Source organism: Cucurbita pepo, chromosome 6, assembly GCF_057944985.1.
Source record: "Cucurbita pepo subsp. pepo isolate OVF chromosome 6, ASM5794498v1, whole genome shotgun sequence".
NCBI classification, from domain to species: domain Eukaryota; kingdom Viridiplantae; phylum Streptophyta; class Magnoliopsida; order Cucurbitales; family Cucurbitaceae; genus Cucurbita; species Cucurbita pepo.
This window is the reverse complement of record NC_141803.1, coordinates 14,821,759-14,838,372: the sequence shown is the minus strand read 5'-3', so window position 1 is coordinate 14,838,372 and position 16,614 is coordinate 14,821,759. Positions and strand designations below refer to the sequence as shown.

Here is a 16,614-nt window from a genome sequence, read left to right as displayed (position 1 = left end):
CGTGCCTTAAAATAATGACATAAATTATGAGGCAAGTCAAACCTCCATCTATTTATAATGTAACGAGTTTGTGAATGATGCAGACATAGTTTCTATCAAAGAATAAAAAAAACTTACAACAAAATATGTAACAACCCTATTTTTCATAACTCTCAATTATCTCGTAGCATGAACTCTGCACATTGTATCTTTTGATCATCTGGGCAATTGGTCAGCCTAAACACTATCTTTATTGAATTCAACCACAGGTGTGCCACTATCAGATCATCTGTAGAACTACTAAAGTTACGAGGGTCATCCCTCTTGAAGTCTCGCAGGTGCTTTGCTTTTTTCGTTGACGATGAGGTATTTTCCTATTGTGTTGTTACTATTGTTTGCATAATTGCTTGCAATGATTCCATGAGGGTAGTTGTGGGGTATTGTGCAGCCCGAGGTGTCGCTAGAGGTGGGGGTGGCACAATTTCGTCAGGTTGATTCATCGATTCCTCGCATACCGGACCTCGATCTCTTCTTTCCCATTCCTCCATCTCTAATAGGGACGCCCTCTTCCTTGTCCTCTAGATGACATAATCTATACATAGAACATAACTACTAAGTCTATAATACTTAACTTACATACATTGCATACTTCTCTAATCAATCACATGATTGTATCCAACACATGCTTACAATCTTTGCACTAATATAATTACATTAACATGTTTGACGACATGAACTTTATTTTAATAAAAATTAATCTACTACATGTACCATTTAATTAAACCAGTTATTATCTTTAAAAAGCATACCTAACGTGTGACGGTACATCTGTTGGAGGACCATGGAAGGACATGTATCAAACCTAAGAACATGTATCATAGGGTTAGTAATGCAATCACACACCTAACATGATTGGGACCTATCTTTTAGAACAGTAACATGACTATAGACTCTTTCCAGTTTTGGGCAAGGTTTGATATGTAGCACTTATCCACCTACGATCCACGTATGCAAACATGGACCCACCAGGCAGGCTCGTATACGTACTCCCTTAGGGCTTAATCAAGCATAATGCATTGCACGTCACCAGACGTCTAAGAAAAGGAAAGACCCGTGTGATATCATGACAAATATAAATATCAAAGGTAAACGCCCGTACTAGCACAACATAACGGAGAAGTATCTCAATGCACATGACATACATACATGCATGAGGTCTCATGATCATTCATATAACATGATATTAATTTCATTTTCTTTCTCTTGTCATTCATAACATATTTCATATATGCATATTGTATACATGGCAATCATCACATAATCCATCACACAACTTTACATGGCAAGACATAACGTTACAGACATGAAATTTTATTTCATTGATAATATAGTGTAATGGACATCACATGCACACACAACATACAATCACATGACAATAAAAAGAGCATATAAGCATCACATAATGAATATGGTACATGCAGGAACCACAAGTAGGGGTGTACATTCAACCCGAGAACCCGGACCAACCCAACCCGAGCTATAAGGGTTGGGTTGGGTTGGATTGGATTAATATTTCGAAAAGGACCGGGTTCATTTTTTTGAACCCGAATTGATTTAGTTCGGTTTTGGGTTTGTGGGACAAAACACCCAAGCGACCCGATCCAAATTAATATATAATGTTAATCCAGTCTAATACATATTTCTTTTTATTATTTTAATGGTCACCTATTACATATTTCTTTTTATTATTTTAATGGTCACCTATAAGAGCATATTTTAGCTACTTGTTTTTTTTTTTTTTTTTTTATTGAATTTGTCTTTTTATATTTTATTTTTTAAATTTTAATGTATTTATTACCACTTTGTTGCAACATTATTATATCCTCTCTAAGATCACGTATAAGCGCATATTTCAATTAAAATATTTTTATAAACTAATCATTTTTATGGTTAGAATTTTAGCTGTCACGTATAAGCACATATTTTAATTAAAATATTTTTATAAATTAATCATTTTTATCTATTATCACATTTATCTATTATTTTGGTTAGAATTTTAGCGGTCACGTATAAGAATTTTAGCTACTTGTTTATTTTTATTTTTTTTTGCTGAATTTGTCCATCTTTTATTTTCTAAATTTTGATGTATTTATTATCTATTTGTTGCAACATTATTATATCTTCTCTAAGGTCATATATTTCAATTAAAATAAAGTAATAATTTTTATTATTAGAATTTTAGTTTTTTTTTTTTAATTTTTTTTATTGAATTTGTCTTTTATCTTTTATTTTCTAAATTTTAATGTATTTTTTTGTTGCAACATTATTATATATTTTTATAAACTAATCATTTTTGTCCTTAGAATTTAAGCTACTTGTTTTTTTTTTTTTTTTTTTTTTTTTTTTTTTTTTTATGAATTTGTCGTTTTTATTTATTTATTAATTTATTTTTTTTGGTGAAGTTTTAATATATTTTATATAAGATTGTATCTGAATAATTATAAAGTGTGGATTAATAAAACTTAAAAAAAAATTGACAACCCAACCTGAACCCAACCCGAAAATAAAGGGTTGAGTTGGGTTGGGTTGTGAAAAGTTTTGGGTTGGGTTGGGTTATTAATCCAACCAACCCGAACTTTTGGGTTGGGTAAAAAAAAATCCCTCAACCCAACCCAACCCAACCCGAACCATCTACACCCCTAACCACAAGGCATGAACCATCATACATCACTCAATTATCTAACAACAACTGCAACAGCACTTGCTTGGTTGGCCATGACCGAAGTTACTAATTACTCGGTAGCCACTTCAAAAACTATATTCCAACGGTTAATTTTACCAATGTAAAACCATATCACATACTTTTACTTTAGAGCATATCCATAACTTATTCTAGCTAAACATGACAATTATTTCCAATAAGTCCTAAAACTACCTAAAATTGGGTAAATAGAAGTCTTACTCAACTCAAACTCCTCAAATAAGGTCAAAAATAGCTTCACGAGGGTCGACAACTTAGGAAATGGTATAGGTTTGTATACCTTGAAGCCTAAGCCGAGGAGTTGAGCCACCAAGTCGAGCTTGAGCGAGTCGAGAAGCTAAGCCAAACGAGCCGCTCAGTCGAGTCGGAGGATCCGCAATTGGAAAATGGGTCACGTGTAAGGCACGTGCAGTGCTGAGGGAACGGGTTGTCACTCGAGTCAAGGTGCGAGTACGGGTCCCTGACTGCAAGATGTTAGGCTTAGTTGACCCACGTCTGGAAAGTAGACGTCCTCACAGGTCGAAATGAGTTGGATCGTGCACGTCTAGAATAGGTATTAGCTTTATGGGCTGCAATGGGTTAGGTTCGTGGGTTAGGGCTCCGACTTAAGTCCGGCAGCTTTGCCTCCCTCGCCCAAGAACGGATAGTAATCCTTGATCTTTCTCCCCTCTTTTCTGACAGCTTTATGACGTCGTTTATGCACGATTCTATCGTCATTTGTCTGCCTCTCGTTTATGCAATAACACGACACTCCTTTGCTCCTAAAACCCAAAAATCTTAACTAAAATTTAAAATCTTCGTGGGATAATCTCTTGGTTTCCTTCTTAGACAACGCTCTCGTTTTCTTGCTTTGATAGCTCTCGGATGCATAGGTGGGTTGCATAATGAAAAAAAGATTATGTTGGTGATGGAGAGCACGAGTGGTTTTTAAGGGGGGTTATGGTTGGTTACTCTGCAGATATAATGTCTCGATTCCCCGCGAAGTTTGAGTATACCGTTTTTTTTTTTCCAAACTTCTACACAACCCCCTTTCTTTTATAGGACCTCTAAAGACTCGACCCGAAAAGAACTATGGTTATAATCAATGTATGAACTGTACATAATTTATCATTTATGTTGGAGAATGATGCATGAGCAAATGATGACAATTGAAGAAAGCATTTTAAGAAGAACATTACCCAAGCGAGGGAGAAGAAATGCCAAGTCCAAGCGTTCCTCTTTTATCTTCAAATGTCTTATTCTCCCTAATAATCTTTTAATTAATTTTATTTAAACATAATATTACAATTTTAAATGACTATTTGATTTTTTATTTTTTATTTCAATAAAATTATTCTCCAACAAAAATATATATATATATATATTTAAAAAATTTCTAAGTATAACTTCGTTTCAGTCTAACTTCGTTTCATGTATTTATTGTATTTATTTGTAACATTTGTATAACTTTCATATACACCTATGGTACGTCTCAAATTCTTAATCTAAATTTATATTTCTAATATTTTGAACTACTTTTGAGTCACCTATTTTAAAAAATGAATTATATTATCACTGTTTTACCCTCCAATGTATGTAACGATTCATGATTCAAAGTTTCGAAAAGTGGGTCGTTAGACAATGAGAAAATGAGGCTCCATTGTTCAAGTTTTGATATCAACAATTATAAGAGAACTACTCATCTACTTTTGCTTATTTGAGAATGAGTGAATTTTATCTGTAAGACAATTATTACTCTTTCAAGTCCCCAAAATTTTAGGCATTTGAATCAACTATAAAAATAATTACCATCTATGAACTTACTCAAGATTATGATCGAGTCACATATGATCATCTGGTGAAATATTAATATTTTGTAGCTTACACTTCATATCTTCTAAAGTAGCAAAATAAGTTTCAGAAAGTGCATAAGTGATACTTGCTCTAATGACCCAATTTTTCTTTTAAAAATATAAAGTCAATAGGATGCATGAAATTCCGAATGTGTGAAATATATAGATATATATATATATATATATATAGTTCAAAGTAGTTTACTGAATACTTGTAATAGACTAAAACCTTCCTAGAATCCATTTAAACTAACAATAGTGTAAATAAAACAACAGAACCAAAATAAGAAGAAAAAGAAAAAGAAACGTCGTAATCCTCGATCTTTCTCCCCTCTTTTTTCACGGCTTTGTGACACCGTTTACGCGTTATTCCATCATCCTTTGTCCATCTCTTGTTTGTACAATAACACCGCGACACTCCTTTGCTCCTAAATCTCCAAAATCTTAAATAAAATTTGAGATCTTCGTGAGGTAATCTCTCGATTTTCTTATCAGACAATTCTCTCGTTTTCTTTCCTGAATAACTCTTAGATGCATCTTTTGGTAGGAGAATGAAGTAAAGATTATATTGGTGGTGGAGAGCATGATTGTAGGGCTTTTAACAAGGGGGTTGTGGTTGATTACTCCGCATAAATAATACCTGGTCGGAAATCGTGAGATTTCCCACGAGGTTGTAATATATCATTTTTTTCCAAATCGTTACACAACCCCGTATCTTTATTAATGGGACCTCTAAGGACCCAACCCTAGAAGAATTATGGCTCTAATCGATGTATGAGCGGTCTAGATGACCAAAAAAAAAATGTCGTGTGCATCATTTATGTTGCTGGATCATGCACATGTACGGTGGAAATGAGCAAATGAGCAAATTATTACAATTCAAGGAAGCTATTAAAAAACAATTCGTTGCTTAAGAGATTCGAACTCTCGCGAGGAAACCCCATGTACTTAGCAGGCACACGCCTTAACCACTCAGCCAAAGCAACAAATTTTGATTGATGATCGATGACGGGAGCATCCAAGAGTTGTGTAACTGCAAGGGCTGTTAGATCTATATCATTGTCCATGTTTTAGATTTTAATTTTGTTTCAGAACATTGTATTTATTTGTAACATTTGTATAACTTCCATGGACACGTATTGTACGTTTCAAATTCTTAATATAAATTTATATTTCTAATATTTTAAATTACTTTTGAGTCACCTATTTTAAAAAATGAATAATATTATCATTGATTTACCCTCGAATGTATGTAACAATTCGTGATTCAAAGTCTCGAAAAGTGAGTCGTTAGACAATGAGACAATGAGGCTCCATTGTTCAAGTTCTGACTTCAACATTTATAAGATAACTACTCGTCTACTTTTTCTTATTTGAGCTTCTCCCTATTTCTTATAGTCTCCAAAATTTTAAGCATATTGAATCAAGTATAAAAGTAATTACCGTCCAGAACTTACTCCGGACTAAGATCGAGTCACATATGATCATCTTTTAAAATATTAATCTCCTCTATCCTACTCTCCATAGCTTACACAGTAGCAAAATAAGTTTCAAGAAGTACATAAGTGGCCCTTTGTACATGACCCTATTTCTCCTTGAAAAAAAATAAAAAGTCAATATAACATGCATGAAATTCCTAACATTCCCAGAATCCATTTAAACTAAAAGTGGTGTAAATAAAACAACAATACCAAAATAAGAAGAAAAAGAAAACCAAACGTGCTGCTCTATATTTGGGTGTCTTTCGTATACTCGAAGAAAAAAGTAGCACATTGCTTGAGTATTTAAAAGTATTCAATATGTAGTCCCACTGTTGTGGTCGGAAAATGCAATTACATGCAATCATAATAGGACCTATCCCTTTATAAAAAATTTCTTTGGTATCTACTTTTCAATCTATGTAGGGTTAGATGTGTAGTACTTCTCTACACACGGCCCATGCACATGCACATTGAACGAATAGGTGGACTCATTACCATAGTTCTTATGTCTACCATGGGTCGTCATTGGTGGCTTGAACCTACTTTGGATAAAAAATTCGTGCTTGCCTGAAATGTTTTTCATATCAGGCTTGAAATAGTGTCATACCAGTAGTCCATTGATAACGGTGGATATGAGCGATCTTCATAAAATGTTACTTGGAAACAAACTTATTTATGAACTGAGGTCTTGTAATCTCACCTATTCTTCATAGGACGAAGTAACCTGTATAAGCTTGTGAGTGAAACCTTCCACCACTATTCGAATGACGGTGTGACCTTTCGCTATATTAGGTAAACCTAGAAGGAATTCCATGACAACCTCAAAACTATTGAACTTTTTGGTACCCTTCAAATTAACTGAACAGTTGTTTGGACATATCCTTTAACAACTCTTAACGTTACCTATAGCTTAGTACAAATTACCACTCATATTGCCTCAAGAAAGAATTGTAGTTGATGGATTTAGATAATGTTAACGACAATGAATGATGTAGCAAGATCCCCCATGATAGTATTTTCTTAACATTTATGATTACTTTTCTTTTGAAACAAACGCCCATATTATCATTGTTATTGACGATTCGGGAAAAGGGTGCCAAGTATTTGCAAGGCTTTTTCTTGTGCAAACGGTATCTCTATTGATGATATAAATGTGGATGAAAAGAGGAAATCATGCTTGACCACCCACAATATATTTGAGAAAAATGTTAAATTGCTTATCAATGAGCCATTCTACTATGTAAGTGACAATACACTCTCGCTTAGATCAACCGGTAAGTGGGTTTGTTGTTAAATGCCCACATGCTTGGTTGGATAATCTATGTGGTGTATGACTGATACATACTCTGTGGCACCTTGTATGTGTCATTTTCTTATGATGCTATGTTATATTATGATTACATTGTATTATGAAATGACATTTTTATATGAATGTTATATGATGCATTTACTTCATATGTCATGGTGCGTATATTATTTTTGTATGTAATGTGCATCGAGATACTTTTTTGTTATGATTAGTATAGACACGTACACGATGATATTATATGTTCCACTTTTCCTCTGTGGCTTCCCATAACGTGAGTATGCGTTGGCCCGTAATCAGGTCAAGAGATACATATATGACCATGACTGGTTGGTCCATCATGTGTGTGGGTCGTGAGTAGAGAAGTACTACATATCCAACCCTACTCGGATTATAAAGTAGTGACCAAGTAAAATTTTTACGAAAAGATAAGTCTCACCATGATGGCATGGAATTGCATTTTCCAACCTTAATAGTTAGGCTACGTACTAAGTATTTTTAAATACTTTAGCCACGTGCTACTTCTTTTGCATGTAAATGTATGACACCTATGTATGAATGATGATGTCACTAGTGAGGCAGACTTCACATTCACATATGACAAAGAGCCTGCACTCATGTTGGCTGAGAAGATGCCAAACCTATTGGTGCTCAATGAAGAAAAGGCTACGGTGAACCCCTTCATAGATGGAGAAGACCAAGTAGAGACAAACATGTGGTACCTAGACAAAGGAGCGACCGACCACATGACTAAAGATCGAGCACAGTGTAAGGAGCTTCATGAGAAGTTCATTAGAAACATGAAGCTTTACAATGGATCAATTCTCCCGATCCAAGACAAAGGATTCATCTTATATCACCTCTCGAGTCTGAAGAATAATATTACTAACCTCGATCAAGTTATAAAATATTATTAAGCTCGTTCCTTAAGATATTTCACTGATCAGAGCCTTGTTGATCAAGGTAAAACGGTCACAAACATGTATAATATACTAATGAAAGACCAAATATTAATATTTTTAGATATAAAATTGTCATATTTACAAATACTTTTTATTTCAACTTAGATTTACTATTATTTCGAAGTAAATCTTTATATGGAAATAAAATTATGTGGCGTTGGAAGTTGTTTTGACTTAGATTTACTCTTGCTTCTATTGATTTGTTCTAGCTTTATTCGGCATGTCTTGGTGTTGGAGGTGTATGCTGGGCCTAATGGATAGATTGCACCTATTTCGTCAGGTTTCTGTGACAAGGTATGGAACATTAATGAGTCTAAAGACATTACACGAACTTATAACAACCATTTCGAGCTTTGCAAAATCTTATAAGCATTGTCCTTCTTCATACATTGATACATATATTTGAGACAACCTTTGTTTGTAGAAACATAACTCTTCTTTCATTGCTGTCTTGATCAATTTATGATATTCAATAAATATATCCTCACATGGGTCAATCATTTTCTCTCAACGATCAAAACTAATGCGTTCAACAAAGAACTTTAATGTGTTAAAAGTTTTGACTTAGTAGCTTTCGTATCTATGGCTCGACTCTACTCCCTCTGTTGGATCGGTATGACAACTCTGGAGGGGTGAATAGGGTTTTGACACAAAATTATTTAAAACTAATTTTTTTTTTTTATTATCAAACTCTTTATCAATGGAAGGTCACAATTAATACACGACAAAGTGTATAAAAATAATTCAATTTAAAACAATAAACAATTAAAAAGAAAACTAACCGATCATGATAATAATTTCAAAATTAAGTGAGATAGAGTTAGAGAAAGTAACATCGTAATTTTACAATGGTTCATTCAAACTCGACCTACTTCACCCTTCAAGCGTCTCTTGAAAATTTGAATAAAAACCTCGTCTTCCTAAAATTTATATTATGAACACTTCAAAACAATGAAACTATTAGTAATTAAAAAGTATGTTGGTTATCATCAAAACATCAATTAATTAATTAATTAATTAATTTTAGAGACTAACAGCCAAAAAGTCAACACCCTCTATTAACATGTTGACATGCTATTAGTAATTAAACTATTAGTAATTAAAAAGTATGTTGACATGCTTTCCTCTATTAACATGTTTTCTGGAGGGATAGCGAAAGAAAATTTCTTAATAGGTAAGTCCTAATCCATTTAGTCATAAACATTTCTTCAAATACATATATTTTCCGGTTGCCACAAAAACCTTAATTCCTTATAATAGACCTTTACTAGTAGTTTCATACTTTTCAACATGGTTCATACGTCAAAAATATCTAGTCTCCTCATGAGATCTCTGATAATTACCCTTATGCTCAAAAGTGAGTAACACACAAAGTTTCATAACATTTGCAGTCGTTTAGAGTCTTGAAACATCTCAGAATTCGTGTAGGACTATTTTTGCTATTTAAAAACCCAAATCTTTGTTTAAGTTCTTAAGATATTCCAATGGTCTTTAAACTTTCCTTTTAAACCACGAAACAACAGTTCTTATAAAATTTAAGGCCATTTAGAGCTCACATGGTTTCAGAATTTAGTGCAACTTATGGTTAGTGTGAATTAGTCAAGTTATTCATTTTTAGATTTCTATTAAATTTATTTCTGCAAATAAATTAGTTGCATGTTAACTAGTTCTATACAAATAAGTTAGTCTTCATAAGAGTTGTTTCAGTTTAAATAGAAGTCTTACTATTAGTAAAATACAGCTACAGTATAACACTTCATATTTCAGATTTATTCACACTTTTAAGAGTTAGATATTGTGTAAGTTGGTATCAGAGCCAGGTTGTTAACCAAGGGTTTGATATTATTACTCAACAAGATGAATGGTGGAAGTGCTTCTACGGGTATAGCTATGGAAGAGCTTGTTGGAAATAATTATAATTATTGGAAGTTATGTATGGAAGCTTATCTATCGGGGCAAGATTTGCGGGATTTAATTGAAGGTGATGACACAGAAAGTCCATTAGATACTCCACCGAATGCTGACTTACGCTTAAAACGGAAGATCAAATGTGGAAGAGCTTTATTTACCTTGCGAACTTTGATTAGCAAGGAATATATTGATCATGTTCGTGATTTAAAGTCACCAAAGAAAGTGTGGGAAACACTTCAAAAGCTGTTCACTAAGAAAAATAGATCTCATTGCAATTTCTAGAGAATGAACTAGCTGTGGTAACTCCAGGTAATTTTTCTGTTGAAGAATATTTCTTCAAAAGTGAAAAATATGTGTTCTAAAATTTCATAATTAGATGTTGAGGAGTCAGTGAGTGATGCTCGATTACGGCGTTATCTTATTCGTGGATTACGAAAAGACTTTATGCCATTTGTTTTCTCAATACAAGGGTGGGCAAATCAGCCTAAAATTATTGAATTATTGAATTTGCTTTCTAATCGGAAAGTTTTGATTAAGAAAATGACTAGCAGCAACAAGTTTTCTTCAAAGTCAGAAGATGTGTTGTATGTCAAAGATCACAGGTGACAGAATTTTCATTCAAAGCCTTCATCAAGCAATAGGAATCAATTCAGAAGTGAGGAGTCGTCAAAGAAGCCATTTAAAGCTTGTTACAAGTGTGAAAAACCTGGTCATTTTAAACGAGATTGTCGGGTGAAAGTGGTGTGTAATCGTTGCGGAAAGCCAGGTCACATTAAGCCAAATTGTCGAGTCAAAATGCAGGAATCATAAGCGAATGTTGTACATGAAAGTAAAAATTCTTGAAACCCATTTTGGGAACACTATTTAACTATTGAAGTTATAGACCAGCCAACAACTGTGACTTCACCTATACATCAAGATGATGTCTTTGTAGATGCTCATGGCTTTATAGACTACAATAAAGAATGGATTGTCGATTCTGGTTGTTCTCATCATGCAACTGGAAACGAAACTCTTCTATCAGGTGTTCGTCCACATTGTCAAAAGAAGGTCACTATGACAGCTGATAATTCAATGCATCCTATGACGAAAGAAGGAGATTTGAATGATGGGAGTGTTCTACTCAAGAACGTTTATCATGTTCCTGGTTTGAAGAAAAATCTTGCTTTTGTATCACAAATAACAAATTCAGGAAGGTATGTTCTTTTTGGTCCTAAAAATGTTCAAATTCTTTTTCATGTGAAACATGTTACTTTTCATGTGAAACATGTTACTGCTGATATCCTGTTATGTGGAAAAAGAAAACAATCTTTGTATGTTTTATCGCCTAGTGATGAATATATCAAGAAAACTGGTCATAATGCAAGCTCAACGCTTTGGCATGCTCGTTTGGATCATGAGGATTTTCAGTTGTTGCAGAAAATATCTACAAAACAACTTCTTGATGGTGTCCCTGTTTCTAAAGATATTCAGCATGATGAGATTTGTCCAGGCTGCCAATATGACAAGTCTCATCGTCTTCCTTTCCCAAGCACAAAGAGTAGAGCTTCAACAGTATTAGAATTGATTCATTCTTATCTTTTGGGACCAACGCGAACAACAAGCTACACCGGCATTCATTACGTGATGGTGTTTGCAGATGATTTCTCTTGTTTCAGTTGGGTATACTTCTTAGAACAGAAAAGTGAAGCTTTTTCAAAATTTATTCAATTTAAGCATGCTATAGAAAAATCATTTGAATTGAAAAACAAGTGCTTGCACACTGATAATGGAGGATAATTTCCTTCAAATGATTTTATGGAATACTGTAAGGAGCATGTGATTCAGCGTCAATTGACTTGTCTAGAAACTCTGCAACAAAATGGGGTGGCTGAGCGCAAGTTTGCTCATCTTACATCAGTTTGCTTGTCTTAGCTACATGTGAGGAGTCTTCCAAAAGAGCTATGGGCATCAGCTTTTCAAACAGCATGCCATGTTGTAAATTGGCTGCCTCCATGGCCAGGGACAGAATAATCACCATTCGAGCTGATTTAACATCGTAAACCCAATGTGAGTTATTTTCGTATTTTTGGGTCTATTTGTTATGTTCATGTACTGAAACATAGTGGAACTAAACTTGACCCAAAGGCCAAGAAATGCATTTTTGTTGGCTACGATACTCATAGAAAGGGTTGGAGGTGTATGGATTTGAAAACAAAGAAGGTTATTGTATCTCGTGATGTGATGTTTGATGAAATTTCAAGTTAAAAAGACAGCAAAAGTACAACTACTGTTGCACTCTTTCCTGATGATTATACACAAGGGAGAAAAGATTTTTCAATTGCGATAGACATTCAAGCTAAGGAGACTACATAAGCCACTACGAATATTAAAGTTGCCACAAGAAAAAATCCTCAAAGACAGAAAAGGTTACCAGATCATTTGTCTGATTTTGTAGTTGATATTAATCAATTTTCTATTCTGTCTTGTTTTGTTATGGCAGATACAAGTGAAGATGAGCTGAAGTTGTACAATGAAGCTAAAGGGATTTCAGAATGGAAAAATGCAATGATGCAAGAAATTTCAACACTTGAAAAAATGACACCTTGGAGCTTGTACTAAAGCCTCATGATGTCGATTTAATTACTTGTAAATGGGTTTACAAGTTGAAGAAAAAAGCTGATGGTAGAATTGATAGACACAAAGCTCGTCTTGTTGCTCGTGGGTTCTCTCAGAAATATGGTTAAGACTATGATGAGACTTTTAGTCCGGTCACAAGGATGGTAACATTATGGACAATCATCTCTGCTAGTAAAAGATGGAAATTATGGCAACTTGATGTGAAAAATGCTTTTCCTTTACGGAGAGTTGGATCGTGATATTTTTATGGAGCAGCCGCAAGGATTTACCTTTAAGGAATATCCTGACTACGTGTGCAGATTTAAGAAGGCATTGTACGGACTCAAGCAAGCTCCTCGTGCTTGGTTTGGTAAGATTTCTCAAGATCTTAATTTTTATGCTTTTAAGTCTTCATGTGCTGATCCAAGCTTGTTTGTTAAGAAACAGTAACTGTATGCACCTTGCTCTTACTTTATGTTGATGACATGATTATTACTGGTGATGATATTGTTGAAAGCAGTAGTCTCCAAGATGCCTTCTCTGTTCGTTTTGAAATGAAAAAATTAGTTGAAGCTGATTGTTTTCTCGATTTGAAAATTAAGAAATGTGATGGTTATTTTCTCTCTCAAGAAGAATATGCAGCAAGTTTATTAGCGGTTTTGTACAGAGAATTCAAGAGATAAAATTACTCCTATGGAACCAAATCTCAAATTAGCTAGAAATGAAGTCATTAGAAGATGCTACATTCTTTCGATAACTTTTTGGTAGTTTTGTCTATTTAACTATCACAACCAGAAATTGCTGTTTCAGTAGGAGTTGTATCTCAATTTGGGGATCAGCCACATGAGACTCATTCTTGACATTGCTTTTTCAATAGAAGTTGTGTCTCCATTTATGGATCAACCACATGAAACTCATCTAATTGCAGCAAAAATGATTCTTTATTCCATCAAGGGCACCCTAAATTATGGATTAATGTATGAGAAATCAAAGTCATTTTTCTTGAGTGGTTTTGTGGATGTTGATTGGGTTGGTGACGTGAACAACAGACTCTCCGCAACAAGTTTTTGTTTTACAGCAGGCTCTGCTGCAATTTCACGGAACAGTAAAAAGCAAAGCACTTTTGCTTTGTCAAGTTGTGAAGCAGAATATGTAGCTGCTACAATGGCTACTCGAGAATGGTTGTGGCTCAGGAAACTTATTCAAGAAATGGTGACTACTCTCAATCAGCCAATTCAAATTAATTGTGATAATGAAAGTGCAATAAAACTTGTTGGAAATACGGTGTTTCATGCTCGTTCGAAACATATTGAAACTCATTATCATTTTGTTCGAGAGAAAGTGTTATCGCAGTATGTTCAATTGCAAAAAATACATACTAATGAGCATGTTGCAAACATATTTACTAAGACACTTGCCAAAGTGAAGTTTGAAGTTATTCGTAAGGCTCTCGGAGTTATTGAGAAATAAGCTTGCAGTAAGGGAGGTGATTAGAATTTAGTGCAACTTATTGCTGGTTTTAATTAATCAAGTTATTCATTTTTAGGAGTTTGTTAGCTTTATTTCTGCAAATAAATTAGTTGAGTAATAATAATTTCAAATTTATTGACACTTTTGAGTGTTAGATATTGCGTCAACATGGTTCATAAACTAGTGGTATGTAACTTTATTCAACCCTTTAACATTGTCAAATGACCTCCAAATTTCATGCATAGCCAAATATCATGGATATCAAAGTCCATCCATAGGGTTATTTTAACGTCCCTTAAATCTCGACAAAATTGTCTGGTTTAGGACTTTCAATTTTGGTTGTCTTAATTATTCCATAATCCCTTACCTCTTACTCAAATTAGAGTTAATATAGATTTTTGAGTGATTCCTACCCGTAAAACTTGAGAAAAGTGTAGATTGGATTCATAATATACTTTAATCATCGTGAATCTCCCACTTTGCTCAATCTGAATTCATAGTTTCATAATTGTATGTCATATTTTGGACACCTCATATTGCAATCCACATCCATAAAGGCCTAAAAAACATTAATAATCATAAAACTACATTTTTTTTTTTTTTTAATGTTTTGAAACATCAGATTAAAACATCTAATATTCCTGAGAAAAATCATTTTTATGCGTACACTAGTTTCAGTAGCCTACTATTTTTAATGATACTATAACTTGACGATGTTAGATAAACACAACTCTCCACAATGGTATGGTACTGTCCACTTTGAGCATAAGCTTGACTCCTTTTTCTTTTAGAGTTCTTTGTTCGACCATTGAGTATTCTATTGACATGACTAAGTTTAGGGCATGGCTCTAATACCATGTTAGATGAATACAACTCTCCACAATGGTATGATATTGTCCACTTTGAGCATAAGCTCTGATGATTTTGCTTTGGGCTTCCCCAAAAGGCATTAGCCAATGGAGAGAGTATTTCTTGATTATAAACTCATGATCATTCCCTAGATTAACTCACGTGGGACTTTCATCCAAATAGGATTTGAATACAAATTTTGCTAAATCTAAACGTGTATTGAATCATCAATACATCATGTACCACTCACATTCTAAGTATAGCAAGTCACAAAAAAGTAAAAATAATATCTTTTATTATATTTGGTAAGCCAGACAATGGAAACATTGTGAGTGTACATCATAGGCTAGTCTACGGAATCTATAAGCCTAGAGCTCTAATACAATTTATAACGAATCATGTCAAAGATTCAGATCATGATTCAATAGATTCAGATCATGATTCAAATATTAGATTTAACACATAGTGGTCCCATCCATTCCCCTGTATCCTTTGCGACAGGGTTACGTTACTTACTTGTAAGTCCCCAAGTAAGGTTAAGGTAACTCAAGTATGTTTAAGAAGCCCACAAGATGTTTAAAAGACTCAAGGATAGGAACTAAGAGACCTAAGCAAAGACAAAGGGCCTTAGTAAGTAATTTTACCATAGGAAGGAATTATAAGGATTCAAGGCGTTTGAAAAAGGTTTGTTAAGGAAAACGCAAGCATAAAGGGCAAAAATGTCATTTTTCTAATTTTTCTAAAAAATAAACTTCAAATTTAAGAGAATTTTAAGGTTTTACTACCAGTTCCCCTTCCTCTCCCTCCGTAAAAGTATTAAGTAGGGGCTTTCATTTAAACAAAAATGAAGTCTTGAATTTCCTTAAACTCTAGTTGGAAGCTTTTGGATTATGAATTTCATTGATCTCATGTTTTTCAAAATTAAGAGACTACGGTTCATCAAATTCCCTCAAAGCAATTCAAATCACTTTTAAAGTAGCTCCCCAACAAGTTTCACAAAGGAATCAAGTGTTGAAAAAATCCCAAGCACATTCCCTCAATTTGAGTTTTCATGGTCGTGGGAGGAGACGAGGAGTATACCATTGAGGATTAGGGTTATTTACATCCGAAGGTTAGATTATTTAAGAATCAAAGTCGAGTTCCTTTATAACTAGAACAAAAAAGAAATCGTGGTCGGGAAGGTTATAGTAGCAAAAGCCTCCTCTTAATTGGAAAGCGATTCCGTCTACATACTATGCTAAAGCATGATCTTTCTTCATCTCATTCTACGTAATTTCATTTTCATCACCGTCACTTTGTGAAAGATAAGAAAGATCTCCCTTTAAGACTTTCTATACCCATGTTTCTCGAAGCCACACTTTGTGCCACTCCTTTCATTTATACTTTAAGCACGATTGCTATAATATATACTTCCTTGACTCATAAATTGAGCTAAGACTACAAGTAAATTCATCTATTCAAACCA

General features: G+C 34.0%; 1 non-coding gene across 1 annotated transcript; it reads right to left on the bottom strand.

The window, feature by feature from the left end:
* Positions 1–5,476: 5,476 nt before the first annotated feature.
* Positions 5,477–5,558, bottom strand: TRNAS-GCU (transfer RNA serine (anticodon GCU)). Its single transcript has one exon. It is a non-coding gene; the product is annotated as a tRNA-Ser (tRNA).
* Positions 5,559–16,614: the final 11,056 nt, after the last annotated feature.